Here is a 24,184-nt window from a genome sequence, read left to right as displayed (position 1 = left end):
AAGCCTGACAGGAGTAATTTCTGAGCACAGAGCCAGGCATTTGTTACCTCTGAGCACTGCCGAATGTGGTCCAAAATTAAAAAAAAAAAGAAAAAGAAAAAGAAAGAAAAGAAAAGAAAGCATAATGAGCAACAAGACTGTTTGTGAACACCAAAAACATAATTTTCTGATTCCTGATGAAGACCAAAAGTTACAAATATGCGAGCTCCACAGCCAGGGTATGTGTAACTCCTGGCTATTTTAACAATTAGGATGAGAAGGAACTATACAAATAAAGTATTAAAAAAAAAAACTGCATGGAAAGATGACACAGAAAAGCCAAGGAATCTCTTCATTAAAGGATATATATACCACAATAGCTCACCTCCATGTTTTTGCTTGTTTTGCTGGCAATGCTCAGAAGTTATTGCTGGCTCTACAGTCAGAAGTTCCCCTTGGTGGTGGTTCTGAGGACCATTTGGGGTGCTGGGAATTGAAACTAGGATGGTCAGGTGCAAAGCAAGTGCCCTACCCACAGTGCTGTTGCTCAAGCTCCTCACCTCTAGTTCTCTTAAGAATTGCAAGATCATAGCCTCTAGAAAAGCTCCTCCCATTTTTTGCTTGTTTGATTTTTGCCTCATTTTATTTTATTATTATTTTTTTCTCTTTCCTTCAAACAGAAGTGGAGGGGGAAATAATGTAGGGTACCAAGACCAGTCATATGAATATTAAGTAGGAAAAAAATGATCAAACTTAAATACCAAATCCAAAGCCAATGACAACAGAATCAATACCCCAAATTACAACATTAGACACAAAGAAGACCACTTATGATAGCAACCTGGGGGGTAAAAAGTGGGGGATATGGGATGCATGCTGGGAACAGGGGTGGAGGAAGACAACATTGGTGGTGGAATGCCCCTGATTCAATATCATGTGAAAAATATGTAATCCACTTAGATTAAAATAAAAAAAATAAATAAAAATAAATGGAACTTAAAAATAAGAATTGCAAGATCTAGGGAGATGGCTCGAAGGGCTAGAGTGAATGTTTTGCATGTGGGAGCCCTAGGTGTTTTTTTTTTATTAAATTCTTTATTTAAGCATTATGATTACAAACATGAATATAGTTGGCTTTCAGTCACAAACAGAACACCCCCCTTTCACCAGTGCAACATTTCCACCCCATGCCCCCTCTCTCCTTCCAATCTCCTGCCTGTATTCGAGACAGGCATTCTACTACAGTTATATTTTTAAGTTCAGTAAGCTGGTTTTTTTTTTCTTTCTTAAAGGATAAATGTTAAAAAAAAATACAGTAGTAAAGGTGTGAAAGTGGCAATCGCCATTGTTTGCATAGGCCCAGCAAAATATGGGGAAAACAGAAGAAAAAAATCATTGGCCTGATTACAAGAAGGCCTCACCCCCTGAAGTTTATTAGCATAAGACCGACTCTTAGCTCCAGGCATACCCAGTCTGTCCCAACCCCGAGTCATTCTCCATGGTCCCAGTGAAATTTTTTTGCACTTTAGCTGTTGTTGGTGTCAGGTTCCTGTATCTAAAGATTCTGGATTCTATTGAAAACAACACCCCAAAAAAATATTCTGGATTCTGTGCATTTCCTCATTGAAGTCAGGCTGATGTGGAACATCCTCTAGTTTCAGCTCACCATTAGATGCGGAGATTACCTGCCCTGCAAGCAGGTTGTTGCTAAGTCATCTGGGTGTTGAGAGCACTCTTTGGAATAAGTCAATGCCAGACAAGTGGTAGGGTTCTTCCTGGTAGAAGAGTTTGCATCCTGGGACCGGCAAGATAGCTGGAGTTAAGGCGTTTTGCCTTCCATGCAGAAGGATGGTAGATCGAATCCCAGCATCCCACATTGGTCCCCTGTGCTTGCCAGGGGCTATTTCTGAGCAATGAGCTAGAAATAACCCCCTGAGCGCTGCTGGGTGTTACCCCAAAAACAAAAAACAACAACAAAAATGAAGTTTGCATCCTGGTAATGTTATAAACAGTTGTGGTTGTTTTCATAGATGGTATCCATTGTTCAGGGGTGTATGGGCCAATGCCCATTCTTTTTAGGCCTAAGCCCAATCATTATGCCAATGTTCAGGGTATAAGGCCTAACTGCATTACAAAATTTGTGTTCCCATCTCTATAAGAACTTGTTTGCTTATGTAATATTTTCCCATTTTAGTGTGCCTATGCAACAGAGAAATATGCCACAAGGTATTGTTGGTGCAACTGGGGAACCGAGGGAACAAGTTCAACATTCCCGGTAACTTGGTTCTAACATGAATTCTATAGAGATACTTTTCTACCAGCATTGCTTATTGAACAGATCCCAAAGGATAAAAAGCAAACAAACAAACAACAAAAAAAAAAACCATTGGGCAAAATTGTCACTATATAAGAGTATATTCAAAAAGAGTTATAGATGTTAAAGGAATACATCTAAGATATACAAAGGAGATACACATGTCCCTTTTATGTTTAGAAATAGTCTAGGGGAAGGGTGTTTTTTCGGGACACCACTTTGGCCTGTGATTTGGCCATCTTGAGTCTGTAAACAATCCTAGCACTCCCGTATCAGGAAATGTCTTTGAGTGGGGGTGTCTCGGGAAACTGATTATGGTAGCAAGCACAGGTACCCAGTGAAAAGAATGGAGGATAGGAGTCCATTGATAATAGAACAGAGTTTTGGTTTCTTCTCAGGCTGAGACTCTATTTTTTTTATTTTGGGAGCTGTCTGGCAGTTAGCTTGAGAGAGGATAATAATGTGCTTCATAAAGGGTGAAGAGCTGAGGGTAAAAATGGTTACATGTGGGGGTAATAGAAAGTGGGAGTGAGAGTAAAGGACTAGAAATGATCCTGTAAGGTGGTGAGTCAATGGATAAAGGGAATAATACAACATAGATATTTTGTATATTGTAAACATAGATAAATACCTATGATATGCTATTTACCTATACAGTATAATGCAAGTGGATTAAACTATATGATATATGAAAATCTATATAAATTTTAACCGTGGGGGGCTTTGAGAATGAGGATTAGTGGGAAGAGAAGTTCACCAGTCCCCTTCCCCCTGGGTGAAGGATGGGGGAGACCTTGGGTCCCCTTTAAACTGCTCCCCGGCACTCACCTTGCTGGCAACCTGGGCAGGGAACCCTAGGTTTGATTCCTGGCACTGTATGATCTCCCAAGAATCACTGGAAGTGACCTCCTGAGCAATATGATGAAAAACTCCTGACAACCCTTGCAATTCTGGTTTGATAAAAAACCAATTGATCAACCAACAAGCAAGAAAACAAGAATCACAAGACACATTTCCAATATTTGAAAGATTTTTATTATAAAATCTCCAACATAGATACACAGGGACACCAACATTCTCAATCCTGGATACCAGGAAGCTTCAGCCTTGGCTGAAGTGACAGAAAAAAAATACTTATTCTCCATCCTTATCAGCTTTCAGGGGAATCTTTGAGTGGAGGAAGGAGCAAGATGAGTTGGTGTGACCACAGGTAACAGGTCTCTTCAGGAGCTGACACGAGCATAGTGGTACAATACTAGGAAAAGGAAAGGACAACTTGAGCTATTGATTCTTGCCACCTCAAACAGGTTGTGGCTACACCCTCTGTAACTGCTCTGCTAGTTGGAAGTAATCACGGCATGTTGCGAATGGCCATGTGGACAACACAGGTGCACATATCGTAGCCTTTTCAGGACAGGCTGAGTGATATGGGGTCAGCGCTGAGCCTTCTCTGGTGATCCTCAGGCCAGGATGACCATTGAGAACTTTTCTTTCTTTGGGTTCTTGTTCTAATTAAGTTAGAGATGTTGGGTTTGGAGGGGTAATACAGTAGGCTGAGTGCTTACATTGCATATAGCCAACCCAGGTTTGATCCTTGTTACGCTAATATGGTCCCCTGAGCCTTCCAGGAGTAATTTATGAATGTAGATCCAGGAGGAGGTTCAAGTATCATTGAGTATAGCCAGACCATCCCCCCTTCAAAAAGATAATGAGACTTTGAAGAAGAAAAAAAAAACGATATAAGAAAAATATTTGAGATTCTCACTCCTCATGCCCTATTCAAATTCAAAGCCCTGCTCCTTTAGGCCCTAAAATCTCTACATTCATTTCTGAATTCCCTATCACCTCCCAGGTTTGACTTTGTTCCTCCTCCTTTCCCAGATTGCATTCTCTCTGCTTTAATTATTTCCAAGGTACATACCCAGCTGAAGGGGATGGGATGATAAGCCTGGGCCAAAGCTACAGGCCAGGGGCTTAGAGGCTGTCAACTGGGAACAAGGAAGTTCATGGGGACACTGTGAACAAAAGAAAAAATAAGAGTAAAAACAAACCACCATTACATCGTAAAACTGAAAAAGTTAAGAGGCCTTGGAAACTAAGCAGCAATGGGGGCAAGAGCATAGGGAAAACCAGGGGCATTACTAAGAAGTGCTGGTAATATCTCCCAGGAATGGAGGGGCCTTAGCTTTACCGTCTCACCCTCCTGTTCATGGTTTTATGTGCCAGAAAAGGCACAAGTACTACTCCCTGGGGCCAAGACAATTCCAGAACGTTAGTCTAAAGGACACTTTCCTTTTCCCTGAAATTAAAACTTAAAAAAAAAATGAAATAAAATAGAGGGTCTATTCTCATAAATTAATTCTGCACTCTGTAAATTGAGATCTCCCTTAACATTCGATTCTGACACCCATTAACTATGTGCTTTGAGCTAAGCTAGCTGCATCTCTAATGCTCCCAACAAAAGACTTTCTTTTTGCAATAAGAGAAATGCTGAAACTTGGCATACAGTATGGTGGGATTTTTTTGTTTGTTTGTTTTTTGTTTTTTGTTTTTGTGTGTGTGTATGTGTTTTTTTTTTTTTGCCAGCAACCTCAACTATCAGACAAATACTAACCAGGAGAATTCAATTCATAATTTCATTCTACTCTTACTATACCAAAGAGATCAGGTTCTTGGTTCAGCAATGCTCTTGTTCAGAGTTGACAACTTATATTTTTTTCTTTTTTTCAAAAAAGAAAAGGCAAATACCTATTTTCTCATGTAATCAATTTTGCTGCTGGTGGTGTAAAGCTTGCCACAGACACACAATATCTATAGTGTAGACAGAAATAAGATGAACTGGGTTTATAGGCACAATTTTGTCGACCACTGCCCTATAGCATAATGACTTTATATGCCAGTATCTGAACGTCAGTCTCACTTTACACCAGTCTCTCTGTTTTTAACAGAGGATCAGTAACAATGACTCTTGTGAGATATGGAGGGGCGGAGGTTAATAAAGAACCTTACCTTAAGTACCAAGTCCCTGGCATCCATAAGAAGGTGGTGCCCAGCTTTTGTTCCATTTTCCAACAAGATCTGTTTGCCGAAGGAAAGTAAGTGGAACCCTCGATGGACATGAATCACAGTAGGTAGCTCTGTAACAGCACTCATGGACAGCAGACATTCTAAGTAAGTGAACATTTTGTACAACATAGAGCTGTGGCACTATAAAGAACAGAGGAAATCATGTAGAGGAAAGTGGTCAACCAATGGAAGTAAGCTCCCACTGGAGAGAAGGAAGAGCATAAAATCCATTTAACTCCCTTAATTGTTCTAAAGTAAGAGTTGCAGCTCACCAGAAAACGATTTGTCTTGCGCCATAAGGTTTGAACTACCTTGGTGCGGGGAGCCTTGGAGGGGAAGTTCACTTAGGGGAAAAGGCTGATACCACCACATCGAACTGTACCTGAGGACCAGGACAAGAAACACATCATAGTTAACACCTCTCAAAACCAAGAACACAAGAAGTTCTATCCCCTCCATTTCTTGTTCTTTCTTTATTGTCTAACAAGTATGCTGAGGCCCTAAATTTCCATTCGTCAAAATCCCTATTTGGTATCCTCTGAACACTGCCACTTGCCTTGGGTGATACAGGAAGAAATTGTCTGAAAAAGACACCTAGAACATAGGGTTCCCGAGACTATGAACCACCTGTGGAAAAAAAGGAGAGATATGACAGATATAAACTGCAATGTTATCTTAATGATGCAACCCTAATAATAAGGAATAAGGAAAAACACAAGATGGGAGTAAGTTGCAATAAGACAAGTAAATACTAAAGAGAGCAAGTTGTATGTTGAAGTTTTTGACTTGTTAATCTTACCCAACCTATACACAGTCTAATAAAGGATCCACATAAACCTGACATTGAATAATCAATTCACTTTTTAACACTATTTTCTACTCCCAGTAAAGTGCTCCTTTCCTTTCTTAACCCTGATGATTTTGGAAAAACTTTCCTTACACATTGGTCTCATCTTTGTTGAGTAGCTTTTCTGCCAGATCCAACATGGCAGCCGAGTTGTTCACACACATATATTCTCATAGGCTCTGGTCCCTAGTGCTGTGAGCAGCCCTGACAAGAGAAACCAGTTCTTTTTTTTTTTTTTAATTTATTTAAACACCTTAATTACATACATGATTGTGTTTGGGTTTCAGTCATGTAAAGAACACCACCCATCACCAGTGCAACATTCCCATCACCAATGTCCCAAGTCTCCCTCCTCCCCACCCGACCCCCGCCTGTACTCTAGACAGGCTCTCCATTTTCCTCATACATTCTCGTTATTAGAACAGTTCAAAATGTAGTTATTTCCCTAACTAAACTCATCACTCTTTGTGGTGAGCTTCCTGAGGTGAGCTGGAACTTCCAGCTCGAGAAACCAGTTCTTTTATCAGAGTTATCTCTATAGGGAATCTTCTACACTCAACCTCACCACTGGGGTGAGTTTATGTTAAACTAATTGGACAAATTAGCAATGTTGCTTTATTTCATTTACAACTTCTTTAAAAAAAAATACACAGTTGGGATGGAGATAGTACAGTGAGTTATATGCCTGCTTTTCACTCAGTCAAGTCGGGTTCAATCCATGGCATCCTGAGAACTGTCAAGTGATCAGTGAGCATAAAGCAAAAAGTAAGCAGTCAGGTATGACTCTACCCAAATACCCCAAAACCAATAAAATGATTTGCAGTCAGAAAAACTCTCTGATACATAAAGTCAATGCTGTAGACTAAATGTTCTTGACTATTTTATCTTTTACAAATGCAATTTTTTGGTTTAACATTTAAACTCCGGTCTAAATTCATACTTTAGTTTGTTTTTTGTGCCACATCTGGCGACTTCAAGGGGTTACTCCTGGATCAGCACTCAGAAATTGCTCCTGGCAGGCTCAGGGGACCATATGGGATGCCAGGGATTGAACCCGTGTTCGTCTTCTTAGGGAGCTTGAATAGCATCTCCAAGCCTTTCTATCACCAAGCCATTCACCCCTCTCCCTTAAAAATTGAATGGCTTGGGAGAGGAACGGGAAGGGAAGGCATAGGAATCACTAAGAACAATCAGACTGAGAAGCTTGTCTGTCCTGTGAAAGAATATGACACAAATGGCCACTGTTCTTAAGCTCAGGACTGCATTTAGCATTTAGCCTTCTTTACACTCCCTTTCAATTACCCCACACTCGAAACCTCCACCCATCAGTTTTTCAGTGGCTAATCTAGTATCATGAACCATCCTCCGTGGGAGTGCAAACCCTCCATGACTGTGGCTCTCTGACTGAGGTTATGCAATCACAAGTGCATCCACTGTCACAATGAAACATTCACAGTCACAGCAGAGCATCCACAGTAACAATGAAGAAAGAATTTCCAGGAAGTGCCCAAGTGACCTCTCAGGTTTCATATAAACTGCTTCTAGTGGTAACTGCATCCTGGTCTCCTGCTGACCAGGGTCACATAGCCATGAACCAGTGCTTATAGGTTGGCTCCAAATTCAAAGACAAGTCAAAGGTCCTGACAGCAATTATATTCTGTAATTCCATAGGGCCCTTTTGGGATCAGTTAGGAGTATACCTTCTCGGGTGACCTGTAGAGTGATGGATCGAGAGATGGTTGAGTGATGGCTGATGGAATGAGACGAACAGAATTTCCAAGTGGGTTAATGGGAGATGATTCTCTTCTCCATCTTGGTGCTATCCCCATTGTAAAAAGGAGGAAACTATTGCATTGGTGTTGTGGTGTCTGAGCATCTACGTGCAGTGGGTAGTGAAAGCTGGTACAGTGAGTGCTGTTGGTCTTTCTCGATTTCTCAGCATAAGAAAAAGGGCTTGGAAATAACTCAAATGGCCTTAGCACATGCCTGACCTGTTTAAGGCTCTGAGTTTGGTCACTTTCAATGGACTTCAAGCATCATAGGTGGAGTGGTTTAGTTGTGTGTTTTTGTGTGTGTGAGTATGTCTATGTGTTGCGTGCAGTGGAAGCCCTTTCATTCCTCAATTCTAAGACCTGTGTTATCCTAGTATTACACATTATCCTAGATTAGCACGTATGTAATTTAGGCTCCTATTCTTCTTTTTGGGGGGGGGGATGGAGGCCACACCTGGCAAAACATCCTACCCACTGTGTTATTGTTCCAATCCCTGCTTCCATTATTTTATTTTGTTTGTTTGTTTTTGGACCACAAATTGTGGCAATCAGGAATTACTTCTGACTCTGCACTCAGAAGTTATTTCTGGCAGTCGTAAGGGACCATATGCAAGGCAAGTGCCCTCACTGCTGTGCTATGGCTCTGCTCCCATCTCCTATTCTTTTAAGAAGTAAGATCTTTAGATGAAATGTGGGTGCTGAAAGGAGGTACAGTGATATGGATGTACTTTCAGCAATAGTGTGGCAAGCCAGAGTGCCTTAAAGGGAAAAGAGAAATGGAAAATTGTCTTCCATAGAGGTACACTAGGAGTGGGGTGAGGTGGGAGGAAAATTGAGACATTGGCTGAGGAAGGGGACTAGTGCTTGATCGTTCAACACCTAAAATTCAATCATGAATAACTTTGTAACTTGGTAATTCATGGTGATTAAAATAAAAAGTAGGATCTTAGGCAGAGAAATAGGTTGTCTTGTTCTCCTTCCTCCAGGGCTTGGCTGTCCCTAACTGACCTCAGCTGTGTTGGTCCTGACATTCCATTTTAACTCACAGGGCCACAGTGAAAACACCCCCACTCTGCCCCCATGATGGTTATAATTCTAACTAACTGCCCAATTCCCAGGTCCTCTCCTGACTCTCCTTTCTGGTCTCCCAGATCTGCCTCACAAAAATATTAGAGCCCAACACCATGTTTATAATTCCTACACTCTGAGATTCTGATTGTTCTTTGATTTGTGTCTCATCTTGCTTTCTTCACTAATATCATACTAGAACTCATCTTAGTACATCACTGAACATACCCTTGGGTTGTAGTTCAGCAAAAGAACACTTGCCTATATGTGAGGCCCTGAGTTCCATCCTTTACCTGACCCTGCTGTCTTCTCCATGCACTTGTTCTTTGGTTTATTCCAGCTTTGATAAAATATGGTTCAAGCTGTAGATGGTTCTGCTCCTGATTGGTAAGGACTTTGGGAATAGGTAATGGTGATAGAAGGAAAGAAAGAAAGCATTGATGGTTGAGAGCAGAGGAGGCCAAATAGGAACCCAGAAACTTAGTGAAATGCCAGAACATTCTGATTCTCCTCATACCTCCTTTCTAGAGCTGCACAAATACTTGAGTGCAAAATAGTTCTTTAGTGTTCATACCATATTATCTCTTTCATTTAATCTTTTCAAAGTCTGGCAAGATCTATTCAGTTTCTAAGTAGAAAAGAATAATGTTATTCTGGATACTCTGTGTTTCAAGGAAAGCATCAAGCATACTGATTGGCCTGTAAAGGCTCAAGTGAAACAATTTCTCCCCTTTTCAGAGATAGCACTATGGTTTCTTTAGTCAAGATGTTTATACAATGTGTCTTCTTCTCTCAACATGAAGATTATACAATATTTCTTTTTTGTTTTTCTTTTTGTTGCTGGAGCAACGGAAACCAGAACGTTACAGACACCACCAAGCCTATCCCACTGCTGCATTCACCAGGCATCTATAAATCATTATGATTGTAGATAGTTTCTTTTATGATGATGATGATGAAAGAAAGAAGAAAGAAAGAAAGAAAGAAGAAAGAAAGAAAGAAAGAAAGAAAGAAAGAAAGAAAGAAAGAAAGAAAGAAAGAAAGAAAGAAAGAAAGAAAGAAAGAAAGAAAGAAAGAAAGAAAAGAAGAAGAAAGAAAGAAAGAAAGAAAGAAAGAAAGAAAGAAAGAAAGAAAGAAAGAAAAAAGAAAGAAGAAAGAAAGAAAGAAAGAAAGAAAGAAAGAAAGAAAGAAAGAAAGAAAGAAAGAAAAGAAAAGAAAGAAGAAGGAAGAAAGAAAGAAAGAAAGAAAGAAAGAAAGAAAAGAAAGAAAAGAAAGAAGATAGAAGAAAGAAGAAAAGAAAGAGAAAGAAGAAATAAAGAAAGAAAGAAAGAAAGAAAGAAAGAAAGAAAGAAAAAGAAAGACATAAGAAAGAAAAAAGATATAAAACAAATTGAAAAATGTTGCTTTGTGAAGGTTTAGCAATTGGCATTGTCAATATTAATTTTGTTTGTTTTGAGGCTACACCTTGGGGATCACTCCTGGTAAGGGCACAAAGTACGAAACATGGTATCAGAGCTCTAAACAAGCTGGCTGAGAGCAAGGCTCTAGCTCTACAAATAGGATTTTAAAGTAATGGACATCCATAAGAAATTGTGAGTGGGGCCAGAATGATGGTACAGGGGTCCAAGTAATCACCCAGTGGGATCCAAACAGCCTCCACCCAATAAAAGATATGGTTGTATTTTTCTATTATCAGAAGAGGTAAAGACCAATGGGGGTAGGGAAGGGAATTTAATCTTAAGAATTAACATCACATTGATCACATTTGGTGTTGATGACACCTGGTAGGTACTTGCTATTGGGGAGGGTAATTGGGGTGGTGGAAGTAGGGTACACCAGGGTATTCCTGACCAGCTCCTCAGACAACTCATTTACATTTTGTTCAAATCCACAGACACATAATTTAAGATAAAAAAAATAATTGAAGATTTAAAGAATGTGCTTCAATACAGGGAGTGGTGTGTGTTATATTTTGCTAATTGTGGTGAGCTACTTTAGGATGGGCATTGAATTGTGAAGGAAAAGAGGCAAATTGATACTTGATAATTAGATCCCATCATGACATTAAGGTACTCACTGAGAGGAAGAGTCTTTTCTTTGGGGCTTCCTTTCAAGCAGTGCTCAGAGATCCTAGCATTCCTTGCGAGACCCAGTCCAATGGGGTCAGGGTCATTTGGGCTCAATTGTTCAGTGGTTGATTCCAGTGGTTAGGTCAGATGATATAGTGATTGGGTCATTTGGGCTGGATGGTTCAGTGGTTGGGTCCAGGGACATGGCTCTTCTTGGTGCATATATAGAACATATATAGAGAGAGGCCCTTTCAGATTTCTCCTGGTACTTAGAATATATTTTATTTTCTGGTTTGGTTGCTGGGATGGATCCATGTTGGTTTTGTGTGTAGAGGCATAAACTCTAACAGAGCCACATCACCTAGAGAGAGGAAGAACTTTCTCTTATGCTCTATGCTGCTCTGAGTCTCCATAAATTATAACATTTATCTACTATCATTGCACAGTCACAACAATAGCCATCTTTTCTCATAAAAGCCTTTCAAATGTGGCCAAAATGATAGCACATGAGTTAAGTATTTTGCCTTGCATGTGGCCAATCCAGGTTCCATCCCAGGCACTCCATATAGTTCCCCAAACCTGTCAGAAGTAATTTCTGAGCACAGAGCCAGGAGTATCCTCTGAGCATAGCTGGGTGTGGCCCAAAATACAGAAACAAAACAGAAGCTTTTCAAAGATCTTGAAAAAGTTGTGACATGTTTCCCTTGGTCTGGATCCAGGCCATCATGAAAGCAGACATAGAAGAGCATGGGTTGCAGTGGATCCTAGGTTAAGAGATAACACTTTAGTTTTGCTTTTGTACCACACTTGGTGATCTTTGAGGGGGGGTGTCATGTAGTCTCAGGCTTAATCTAATTTTCTGTATGAAAAGCATGTGCTTTAGCACTTTGAACTGTCTCTCTAACCCACCTCTGTATTCTTTAATAAATATATACTTTAAAAAATGTGAGCAACTGAGGAAATCCTTTCAGATGCTAAGAATAGTTCTGACCTTTAGCACTTAGCAAGTTAGAATCATAATAGATTTACAATTACTTTTTGACTGAATGGGTTGAGTGCTCGGAAGAAAAGTGTATTTGACTCTCTGGTTGAGCATTGATAGATTTTTAAGAAGAGGTCTCTTATCTTTGATTTCTTATCCTTGATTTTTGAGCTACACATGTCAATAGTAAGTGCTACTTCTGTTTGTTGATTGGAGATCACTCCAGCTAGTGCTTAAGGAACTGGACACAGATATATGTACTCCCAGTCCTTTGAGCCATCTCCTGGACCCAAGAAAAGAAGAAAACTTATTCTATCTTTTCTATGCTTTAGAAAGATGTGGAAGGTTCTCAGGCCATCAGTTTAAAATCATTTTTATGCAGAACCTAGTTTAGAATTTTTCTTGGATACACTTGGGATTAGCTTTGTATGGATATTAGGGGTATAGTTTCTATTTAAATTATGATGCTGTCCCAGAGTCCAGATAAAGGACTAGCTTCCTTAGAGATCAACATTTATATACCTTCTCTTAACTGGGAACTGGCAGTCCATGTGAACAGCAAAAGGAAGCTTATTTAATGCCTGTATAGGTAGATGAAACCAGGCTGAGCTGAGTCATGTGAATAGATGTGAAAAGTCATACTCATTGTGATGAAATAATTGCATAATACTGTGAGACTATAAAGAACTGTCCTTCATATAGATGGATGTATGATGAGTGAGTGGGCAGTAGAGGGAGAATTCTAGCAGGAAGTGGAGGGATAAGCCAAAAGCCCAGAAAACAAGGGCCCATCCCCCCCCCCAAATGTTATGCCTATTGAGAACTATCAGTTCATATTACTTATCTATGGCTCCTTCTTAGAAAATTGTCTAGGAGAATATTCACTGTCAATCTCTTTTGTGTGGTTTTGGACCACTTTTGGGGAGTGGTGTTAAGTAGTTATGAGGTATTCAAGAAACTATGAAGTGTTGGGAATTGAGTCTGAGGGCTTTGTCATACAAAGCATGCACTTTCATCTTTTTTGTTTTGTTTTTGGGTCAACACCTGGCACTATTCAGGGCTTACTCCTGGCTCTGTGCTCAGGGGTCACTCCTGATGGGTTCTAACTAGGGATCAAACCTGGGTTGTCCATATGCAAAGCAAGTGCCCAACCTTCTGTATTCCTAGTCCCTCATCTTTTGAACTATTTTTCCAGCATCCCCCTTTTTGGATTTAATGTGTAACTTTATTGTATGTAGGGCAGTGGGAAGCTGAGTCTGAATTTCAGACTGTGGGTACTCCAGGCATTCTGCTGTTACAAATGGAGGCTGAAGTCAAACTGCTCAGAACTACTGTTTGCTACAGGTCATGACATGAGTTTTACTGCTGCCCTCTGTGGAGTGGGGTGAGATGATGAGATCCATTTGGCTCTAAGCCCTGAATCTCTCATCAACAGTCAAAGGTCAAAGATGTAGGTGAGTCTCAAGACACTCAAAATATTTTTATAACAGATTATAAAGCTGGTCTTCTGGGTCCTTGATATTAATGCATATGGCTAAAGGGTAAAGGTTCTTGGGCCCGGGAGAGATAGCACAGCGGTGTGTTTGCCTTGCAAAGCCAGCCAATCCAGCACCAAAGGTGGTTGGTTCGAATCCCAGTGTCTCATATGGGTCCCCCGTGCCTGCCAGGAGCTATTTCTGAGCAGACAGCCAGGAGTAACCCCTGAGCACCACCGGGTGTGGCCCCAAAAAAAAAAAAACAAAAAAAAAAAAAAGGGTAAAGGTTCTTTAAAAACTTTTAAGGTTTTTTTTTGTTTTTGTTTTGTTTTTTTGGGTCTCAACCGACAATGCTCAGGGGTTACTTCTGGCTCTACGCTCAGAAATCGCCCCTGGCAGGCTCAGGAACCATATGGGATGCCAGAATTCAAACCACCATCCTTCTGTATGCAAGGCAAAACACCCTACCTTCATGCAATCTCTCCAGTCTCACCTCTAAGGTTCTTAAGATTGGAACTGCTGACTTTGGTTTGATTCAAAATCCGATAAGATTACCTAAGTCTGCCAGCAGTGAATCCTGAGTAAAAGTCCAAGCACTGATGGATATGGCCCAAAACAACAACAACAAAAAACAAAAGAATAAGGTAATGGACTGTGTCTCCTTGTTTGAGGGGGGTCAAAGTAATTTGGCTATATTTGCAAGCTGTCAGAATATGATTCCTGGGAAATAGAAAAGATAGTTCATAACAGAAGTTCACAATTTGTGAAAGGAACATAGAAAATGTCTGTAGAAATAAATACACATGAAGGGCCAGAGTGATAGTACAGTTGGTAAGATGTTTGTTTTATAAGCAGCTGACCTGTGTTTGGTCCCTGGCATCACTTATGGTCCTGTGAGCCTGTCATAATAAAGAAACTCCACCAGGTGTGGACTTACAAAGAAAAGCAGAAACAAAAATAGATGTAAAAGCACTAGGACACAATATCTGCTAGTCAAACAGTAAGGTTGCAATGAAATTTATATTCTGTGAGGAGGAAAGAAATAATTTCATGAAGGAATGTTTACAATATATCAGGCTTGAAGAATGTTTGTCCCTCTGATTTATTTTATTTTTTTAAAACTCTACAAGCATTTACATATTCCCTTTTATATAGAAATAATGTAAGCAGAGATATCAGACTGGTGCCATAGATTTTCTGCTAGGAGCTGATTGTGTGACAAAGACATGCTTATAAGGAGATAATAGCAAAACCAAAAGTGAGCAGGGAAGATGGGGACCTACCTGGGTTATGTGACGGGATAGGCAGGTTTCCAACAGATTGAATTGAGAAGGAGAAATAATTTTCCTAGAAGACCTAAAGAGGAGGACTGGAGCAGAGTTCAGAACAGGACATGGTTGGAGGTTGTCCTTGTTTAGCCTGGCTCCAGGATAGACTGAAAGAGGATATCAGAATAAGTATTCAACTGCACCAATACTTGCTTCAGAAAAATTTTTAGTGGAAGAGTGGCATGAGCACCTGAAATTGAAGAAAGACAGTCATTGGGTCCATCCAACATATATACCAAGGACACTTTATTACTTTTATTACACTTTTATTATTCTTTTGAGTATTTTAAAAGGACAATAAGCTGCTTGTTTTCACAAAGCTCCAGCACCTTATCTGGATGGCAAGAACAATTTCAGGGGAAACTGGAAGGCAGTAGTTTTTGCTCAATTTCTGAATGAAGTAAGAGAGCCTTGAAGAAGAGAGTTTATAAAATAAATCCAGCTCTTAGATGGCATGAAGAGGAAATCTTGTTTGAGTATTTGGTTTGGGCTACATCCAGAAATGCTCAGGGGTTACTTCTGGCTTGGAACTCAGGAATCACTCCTGGCTGTGGGACACCGCAAATCAAATGCCTTATCTTTCCAGCCCCCTCAAGAAGAAATTTGAAGTTACCACACAGCTGTTAAAATTGGCTTTGAAACATTTCAACCTTTTTTTTAAATTAATATCTTTATTTAAACACCTTGATTACAAACATGATTATGGTTGGGTTTCAGTCGCATAAAGAACACCCCTCTTCACCAGTGTAACCTTCCCATCACCAATGTCCAAATCTCCCTCCTCTCCTCTCCACCCCCCATCCCACCCCCCCACCTGTACTCTAGACAGGCTTTCTACTTTTCTAAATAAAACTTTCTTAACAATGAACAAAGGAAACAGAGAAAAGCTTTTTATAGGGGACAGGGAGGCATCTCAAGGGCTAGTAGACATGCTCTGCACGCAGCAGACTTAGGCCAACAAGGTACTGGAAATAACCCCTCAGTATCACCAAGCAAAACATGCTGTTGCTACTACTACATTTAAAAAAAAGAGAAAAAGAAAAGGAAGGAAAGAAAGAGAGAAAGGAAGAGAAAGAAAGAAAAGGAAAAAAGAAAAAAGAAAGGAAAGAAAGAGGAAGAGAGAAAGGAAGAGAGAGAAAGAAAGAAAAGGAAAAAAAAGAAAAAAGAAAGGAAAGAAAGGGGAAGAGAGAGAAAGAAAGAGAAAGGAGAGAGAGAAAGAAAGAAAGGAAAAAATAAGAAAGGAAAGAAAGGGGAAGAGAGAGAAAGAAAGAAAAGGAAGGGAAAGAGAAAAAGAAAAAGGAAAGAGAAAAAGAAAGAAAGAAAAGGATAAGAGGAAAAAGAAAGAAAAGACTCAGATTTAGTTTCATGCCTTTGATTCTGGTATTTCCTACCCAGGCTTGCATTTTTATTCTACCTCTTCCCTGGTTAAATAGACAGTAAGACAAAGGGATATGGCAGTCATGAGCTGAATCCTTTGAGACCTTTAATAGCATGCAGGTCTCCAGGAGCCCTGATCCCCTAAAGGTAAGCAGAGGCAACCTCTTGGATAGGAAAGAGAGGCAGATGGAGCCATAGGGCACATAGGACAGTATAGGTGCTGCCAGTCCTTGTGTCCTGTCTGAGCATCTCCATTTCAGTGAGCACCCAGTACCTTGGCAGAAGGCATGGGGAGGGAGAAGGACTCAGGATAAAGTGAGAAAGTAAAGGAAAACACATCTGATAGTCTGCAGAGTGGACTTTAAAGATCCCTACTCACCATCATTGTCAAAAGTGAGGTAGGAAGTCTTCAGAATGGCCAGAAATAGCACGGAAAATTTAAAGGGTGTGGGGAAAGAAAAAAAAATTGCAACTCTAAGAAGAACAAACATAGTTTCTTTTTAAATTTCACTTTTGGACAAAATTCTGAATGGGTCGCTGGTCCCAAAGACAATTAGATAAATTGTGGAGTGGGAGAAAACACATGCTGGTTGATTCCCCCCACACCAGGCGGGTCTTCAGGGCCACGCTCTGGTTAATCGGGCCCTGGGGGGGAGGGGGTGAGAAATTCCTCCCTAGGCATCCAAAAACTACAGAGGCTTGGCTGGGCCCAGAACACTCCACATGCCAGGATTTCTTGGTGTGTTTGCCTGGTATGTTGGGGCTCTGGGCAGGACAGCTAGCCATAGGACCCCTGGGCTGACCACTTAGTCCAGGGGAACAAGATTCCCCCCCACACCAGGCGGGTCTTCAGGGCCACGCCTGGTTAATCGGGCCCTGGGGGGAGGGGTGAGAAATTCCTCCCTAGGCATCCAAAAACTACAGAGGCTCGGCTGGGCCCAGAACACTCCACATGTTCTCCACAAGTACTACTATAAGTACGCCCCCAGCGCGTACTTCATGTACTTCATGTATTCAGAATATTTCTTATTCTTATGTTATGTTTTTCCGTATACAGAATGTTTATTTTGTATTCTCCCCTTTCCACACACCCCTACAAAGCTCTTTTTTTACTCCTTAACTCTCTAACCCCCTCTCAAACATCACTAACCTTGTTTACTCTTTTTAACTTCAGTAGTGTACAATCGTAATCACAGTCCAAAGCTGTGCATTGTGTGTGACAACCCCCAAACTGTTTCAAGATACATAAAATGGACACGTATTTCTTTAGAATATTTTGTGTTTTTTCTCTGACAGCTATAATTCTTACTAAATGTTGTCTTATACAGTGATGATTCTAACCACTTTTTATCTTCTCTTTTTGAGACTGTTTAACAAGGAATTTTGGTGGAAGAGTCCCCCAGTTTAATGTTTATGATTGAACCATGTCATGGGAATCATTGTAATTGTTTCTTTATGGCCCCCATATGCGCCAATAACACCATGTGGCATTGCTTCTTATTTGCATAGGCACATTAAAATGGGGAAAAATAGTATAAATACAAATAAGATCCTATCTAATAGAGATTTGGAACACACAAATCTTGTAGTGCAAAGGGACCTTACACCCTGAACATTGACATAACTACCTGGCACAGACCTCAGAAGAAAGGGCATATTCCATTCTCCCCTGAACCAGGAAAGCCATCTATGAAACATCCAGGCTGGTCTATAACATCACCTGGAAGCATTCCTCTACCACGGAAGACCTACAACTGCTCCAGACCCTTCGACCTGCTCAAAAGAGACTTCCCTTAACACTGAGAAGACTTAACAACAACAACGGACCTGCTTACAGGGACAGGGCTCCCTGCATTGCCCTTTGATTGTGAGGTGAAAGGAGAGGATGCTCCACATCCTGACTTCAATGTAAGATATGCAGATTCCAGGATCTTTAATACAGAAACATGATACCAACAACAGAGGACTGTGTGAAAAATAAAAGTGTGTTGGCACTACAGACAATGTCTTGGATTGGACGATCTAGCTTGCCTGGAGCCTAGACTTGGTCTTGTGCCAGGAAACTTCAGGGGTCTGGTCTCTTTGTACTTAGGCCAAGGTTATTTCTTTCAATGTCCCTCATATTTTGGTGGGCCTATGCAAACAACAATTGCCACTCTAACACCATTCTTACTCTGCTCCTTTGACTCTAATCCTTAAAAAGAACTCACTTAAAATTTGAGGTTAACTTAAGCTAATATGCATGTATATGGAAATGTAAGAAAATACTATGCCTGTAATGTTTAAAGGAGTTACGTAAGCTTTATGGCTTTAGATTGCCTTGTGTACCTGTTAAGAAATATATAATGTGTTACAATCTGGGGACTTGAGGGACAAAGTAATTGTACATGGATTCTGTCTTATTTATCTTAATGTTTTTTGGCTGATGAAATTCAAAGTTAAGATATCGCAAGGGGACTTCTGAGAATTATGTTATGGGTGATTGTCCTTCCACTGTAACTTTACCTTGTCCTCTTTCTTTGCACCCTTGTTCTCATAATTAAAAATAAAAATTAAAAAATAAAATAAAATAAAATAAAAATTATATTTAATTAAAAAAGGAAGAAAAGCTTACTAAACCTTCTGCTTACTAAACCTTTAATGAGTTAATTGATGACTCAGTGAATTTCAAAAATATACTTTGCTACTGAACCTTTCTTTCTCTTCCATCTCGTTAGTTTTTCTTTCTTTCTTTCTTTCTTTATTTATATATTTATTTATTTGGTTTTTGGGCCACACCTGGTGGGCTATCTGACTATCTGCTCAGAAATAGCTACTGGCAGGCATGGGGGACCATATGGGATGCTGGGATTCGAATCAAACCACCTTGGGTCCTGGGTCCGCTGCTTGCAAGGCAAACGCCGCTGTACTATCTCTCTGGCCCCAAGTTTTTTTTTATTTTTAAAATAACTTTGCCTTTGTTCTTCCTGAAACAAATGTATTATGATCAATTGTGTCAACTATGTGATATATTTCCTTTAAATAAATTTTAAAAAATTTAAAAAAAAAAAAAGAAAAAGAAAAAGAAAACACATGCTGGTATTAAGTTGTAGACTTAAGACCACAGAAATTACAGGGAGCTTTGTAGAGAAGAGAAGAAAGCCACAGTGAGTTGGTTGAGGGACCCAGGAATTCATCTATTCATTTGGTAAAGCCTTACTTAGCATGTAAGAGAGGTTATGCATCATAGTGAATGGGAATCTTTTTACTTAGTTTTCCAGATGAAGGATAGTCTTGTCTAAGGGTCTTGTTATATTAGAAGTTTGGGGTGGGGGGAAACACCTGTCTTTTGGTGGGGGTGGAGTGAGGTCTACTGCATTCTCCTAATGATTATCACATACATACTCAAATATTTGCTGAAAAAGTCTCCCCCCATCCTTTGTTGTTGATTGAATACTTTTTATTTATAATTAATTTTATGACTGTATTATTGGAGTTTTTTGTATTATTGTTTTGTAATTGCAGTGCTGTACCCAGGCCCAGAGCCTGAAGCTCTAATGCCACCACCACCACTCAGGGGTCCCTGCAGGTTTCCATTGCAAGGGCTCATGCCGCTCCATAACATGGGAAGTCGCGAGTGATCACCCGAATCTCCATTAAGCGATTCAAATTCTCTTGTTTGTTTTTGTTTGTTTTTTAGGTCACATCTGGCAGCTCAGGGGTTACTCCTGGCTCCACGCTCAGAAATTGCTCCTGGCAGGCTCAGGGGACCATATGGGATGCCGGGATTCGAACCAATGACCTTCTGCATGAAAAGCAAATGCTTTATCTCCATGCTATCACTCGGGCCCCCCCAAATTCTCTTAATTCGTGGGAAATCTCACTCTTTCTCCTCCGTTTTCTCCCCGGAACCCACCACACTCTTCCTAGACCTCTGCTGGCCGCTTCTCCCAGATGTTTCCAGATGTGCTATCCTTCTCGCTAGTAGGGGGCACGAGAGGCGGCTAGAACCTGCGCTGGGCTCAGCCGACAAGGCTTCCCCTCGCTCACTTTTCTCAGCCATTTTCCCCTCGCTTCAATTCCCTTCATCTTGGAGGGTTCGCTGCCGAGGAAACGGTGGGCGGCTGCAGGTGCTCCGTGGAGGGCTCCTGCACGAACAAAACAAACAAACAAACAAACAAACAAAACCACGCACCCAGACCTCCAGCTGCAGCATCTGCTGTGGCCTGGAACCCGAATGCTTCAAGCGCTCCCGAACCAAGTAGCGCCTGCACAGTCTTGCCGGAAGGTGGCGCTGCGACCCTGGCCAGCAGCTGCCCGGGATCAGAATTTCGAGTTGACAGGAGAGTCTTGAAAAAAACAGCCCCAAGCAGAAAATGCAGCGCCAACGACAGTGGACATTCTTCCATCCATGAACATGGGTCATTTCTCCATTTCTATTTCTTTCAGTAGCACAGTTTATACAGTCTAAGTCTTTCACTTTTTAAAGTTGATTTTAGAAGGGGTTGTCTTTTTTTGTTTCTTTTATGTCCAGTTTGGCATTTATATATAGAAATGCCACTGATTTTTGTGTTTATTTGGTAGCGACAACCTTGCTGAATTGATTTACTGTTTCCAAGACATTTTTTGGAGTCGTGTGTGTGTGTGTGTGTGTGTGTGTGTGTGTGTGTGTGTGTGTGTTGTGTCACACCCACCTGTCAGCGTTCAGGGGTTATTCTGGCTCTGTGCTCAAAAGTCACTCCTGGAAGGCTCATCCAATGGGATGCAGGGAATCAAACCAGAGTCTGTCCGAGGTTGGCTACATGCAAGGCAAACATCCTACTACTATGCTATCGCTCCCGGCCCCTTGATGAAGTCTTAATGTTTTTCTAATTCTAATACTATTTGAGTTAGCAATTCAATTAGTAATTCGCATTAATGCTGTTTTCTAATAGTGATAGTTCAATTTATTTTCCGATTTTAGTAAGTTTGATTTCTTATCTGACTGCTGCGGCAAAGACTTCCAAAACTGTTGCATAAAAGTGGTGAAAGTGATCTCAGAAGACAGGCTTTCAAGTTTTCACCATTGAGTTGGATATTGGTGATGGTTTTGTCATATATGGGTAGAACTATCTTGAAATATGTGCCTCCTGTCCTTATCTTATTGAGTTTTTAAAAATAAAATCATGAACAGATGTTGGATCTTGCCCCCAAAAAAGCCTTCTGCATCACTTGATACAATCATGTTTTTTTTCTTCCCTTTGTTAATATGATCTTTTTTATCAATTGATTTGAGTATATTGAATCATCCTTGCATCTCTGGATCTCTGGGATAACTCCTACTTGGTCATGGTGTATGATTTTTTTGTCGTTGTTGTTGTTGGTTTCTTGGCCATATCTGGCTGTACTCGGAGCTTACACCTGGCTCTTAGGTATCCTTACACCTGGTTGCTTAGGGATCTTTCTAGCAGGCTTGGGGGGGCCTTCTAGGGAGTTGGGGGTTGAATCTTGGTTGGCTGCATGTAAAGCAAATGCCTTTCTCACTATACTATTGCTCCAGCCCTGGTATATTATTCTTTTGATATATTGTTGGATTCAGTTCTCTAGGACTTGGTTGATTATTACATTAATTTTATTTGGTTATAATTTTATTGGTTTGGGGCCAGAGCAATAGCTGAGAGGTAGAGCATTTGTATTGCATGTGGCTGACCTGAAATGGACCCTCTGACCACCACCCACTATTGCTACCACCACCACCCAGAAAAAAACTTTTTTGGTTAGGGGCCTGGAGACAAATCAAAGGAATAGAGTGCAAGCTTGCATGGTATAGGCTGGAGTTTATCTTTGGTATCTTGTGGTCTCCTAAACAAGAGCATCCCCTCAGCACCAACCCAGGGCAGCAACCTGAGTTTAATCTTCTTGATTATAACCCAAAACAAAGGGGAAATAAAACAACTCACTATAAATCTGATTAGATGCACTTCTGGCTCTTAACCTTATAACTTTGGTATTTGGTCTTATCCCCTCAGATATCTCAGCAGTCACTGAAAGGTGAGAGTTATAGGGTGGGGACACAGGGTTTACACAGCCCCATATGGGTGATTTTATTTTATATTTTTACAACTGAATAAAAAAAAAAACCTTTGCACATTTACTTTCTCTTTCCAAATTTTTGTCCCATGTAGAGACTATAGAATTAAATCTTAATCACATTTCCTTCCTTGTACTCAGGAGGTTTGTTTATTACCAGTTATTTACTATTATAAACAAGCTGGAATAAATATATTTAGAACATACATCAACATCAAAATTCATACATTTCTCTCTAGTGTGGGCATGTATTATTGACTAGTCACTCCACATACTTCAGTATTCCTGGCTACACTGTGCTCAACCCCAGAGTCTATTGCATTTCTCTTCATCTCTCTTCTTTGGACATTACCATTCTCTATACCCACAATAGCTATCTAGCTTTCATACAATAGTACCTTTCCATTTCACCCCTTCCAAAGTTCTGGAAGGTCTCTTTATTTAAATGCAGCAGAAAACTGATGCTTAAGTGTTGTTTGACACCCCTTTTTGCTGCCCAATTGATTTATGCTCTGTGCTTCAGGAGGCTGATGTTTCTGCACTGAAACTTTTGTCCTTTACCTTCTGTTAGGTCACTATCACTATGAGACAATGGCAATAGATTAAAGTGTAGGAGAGGAAGGAATTCCTCTGGCTCTCTCTTGCCATGTCTCCTGCAGGTTGACTGTATTCTCTCTCCCAAAACCACAGCTCTTTTGAATAGCTGCACTAGCATGTGGAACTGCTGTCTCCTTCCCAGGTAAGAAGAACAGGAGAGGCCAAGAGAACAGCCAGTGTAAATGTGGAATGCAACTGACTTAGTTGGGAAAGAAATCAGAAGACTAGCTCTCCGGAAAAATAGTCTTCTGTGAGGACTTTGAGAAGCAGAACAAATACAGCATTAGTCATTCCCCTAAAATAGCTTTGTGCTATACAAAGTCTAGTAGCTTGTGGCTATACAAAGTCTAGTAACTGTTGTGCTTTATTCTTTTGTAACCACAACCAGGAAGTCTTTGTTCCAGTGCTGCATGCATGACTTTTGCTATAAGTACTAGAGAGAATTTATATTGAAATTGGAACTCATCCATCGGTCATCTGGTCCTCTCTTTCTTACAGAATTTTTGCAGCTCGAGCTAGGCTTAGATTCTGATGAGTCTCAGACCTCACTGCCTTAATTTTGAGGTGTTCAGCATCTGTAACACATTAACTCCTTTTGCAGAACATATTAAGCTCCCTGGCACTGTACATGGCTATGTTAAAAAAAGATGATCAAAGAGGAACGTGTTCAAGTGAAGATGGCCCCAAATAAAGTAAGTGTTGAAAAAGGTCATTCTCCATGAAACTTCTTTGGGGTCAGAGCAATAGCACAGCAAGTACAGAATTTGCCTTGCAAGCAGTGGACCAGATTTGATCCCCAGCATCCCATATGGCCCTGGAATGCCAAAAGTTATTTCTAAATGTAGAGCCAAGAGTATATGCCTGAGCTCCACCAGGTGTGGCCCAAAAGCCAAAAATCGAAGAGAGAGAGACAGAGAGAGACACACAGAGAGATCAAGTAATAAGTTAAATATTGAACTAAAGTCCAAAGCATATCTGAGCAGTGTCGAAAATGTTGAAAGCAATCTCCCTGATCTTGTCCTAAAGGATTAAATGGCCGGAACTTTTAATCAGAAATCTTTCTTTGCAGGGATAAGGCAGGTGTGTTTTAGGGGTTCAGTCTCTAAGGCAGGGGTCCTCAAACTACAGTCCTCATACCACATGTGGCCTGCCCAGGACATTTATCAGGCCTGCTGGGTGTTTTTGCCACCCACTGCAAGTCCTGTTTACCTAGCTGTCTATTCCCAGGCCCGAAGTGTGCCAGTGTGGGATGTGTGCTTCAC

The 24,184-nt window shown here is 40.6% G+C and overlaps 2 pseudogenes; both read right to left on the bottom strand.

Annotated features, from left to right (window-relative positions):
- The window catches only part of LOC126001749 (methyltransferase-like protein 17, mitochondrial), a 104,463-nt pseudogene extending 84,144 nt beyond the window's left edge, over positions 1 to 20,319 (bottom strand).
- Positions 20,320 to 20,341: 22 nt separating this feature from the next.
- The window catches only part of LOC126001747 (E3 ubiquitin-protein ligase Praja-2-like), a 41,879-nt pseudogene continuing 38,036 nt past the window's right edge, over positions 20,342 to 24,184 (bottom strand).

This window comes from Suncus etruscus, chromosome 2, assembly GCF_024139225.1.
Source record: "Suncus etruscus isolate mSunEtr1 chromosome 2, mSunEtr1.pri.cur, whole genome shotgun sequence".
Classification (NCBI taxonomy): Eukaryota; Metazoa; Chordata; class Mammalia; order Eulipotyphla; family Soricidae; genus Suncus; species Suncus etruscus.
This window is presented reverse-complemented; position numbering and strand designations above follow the sequence as displayed.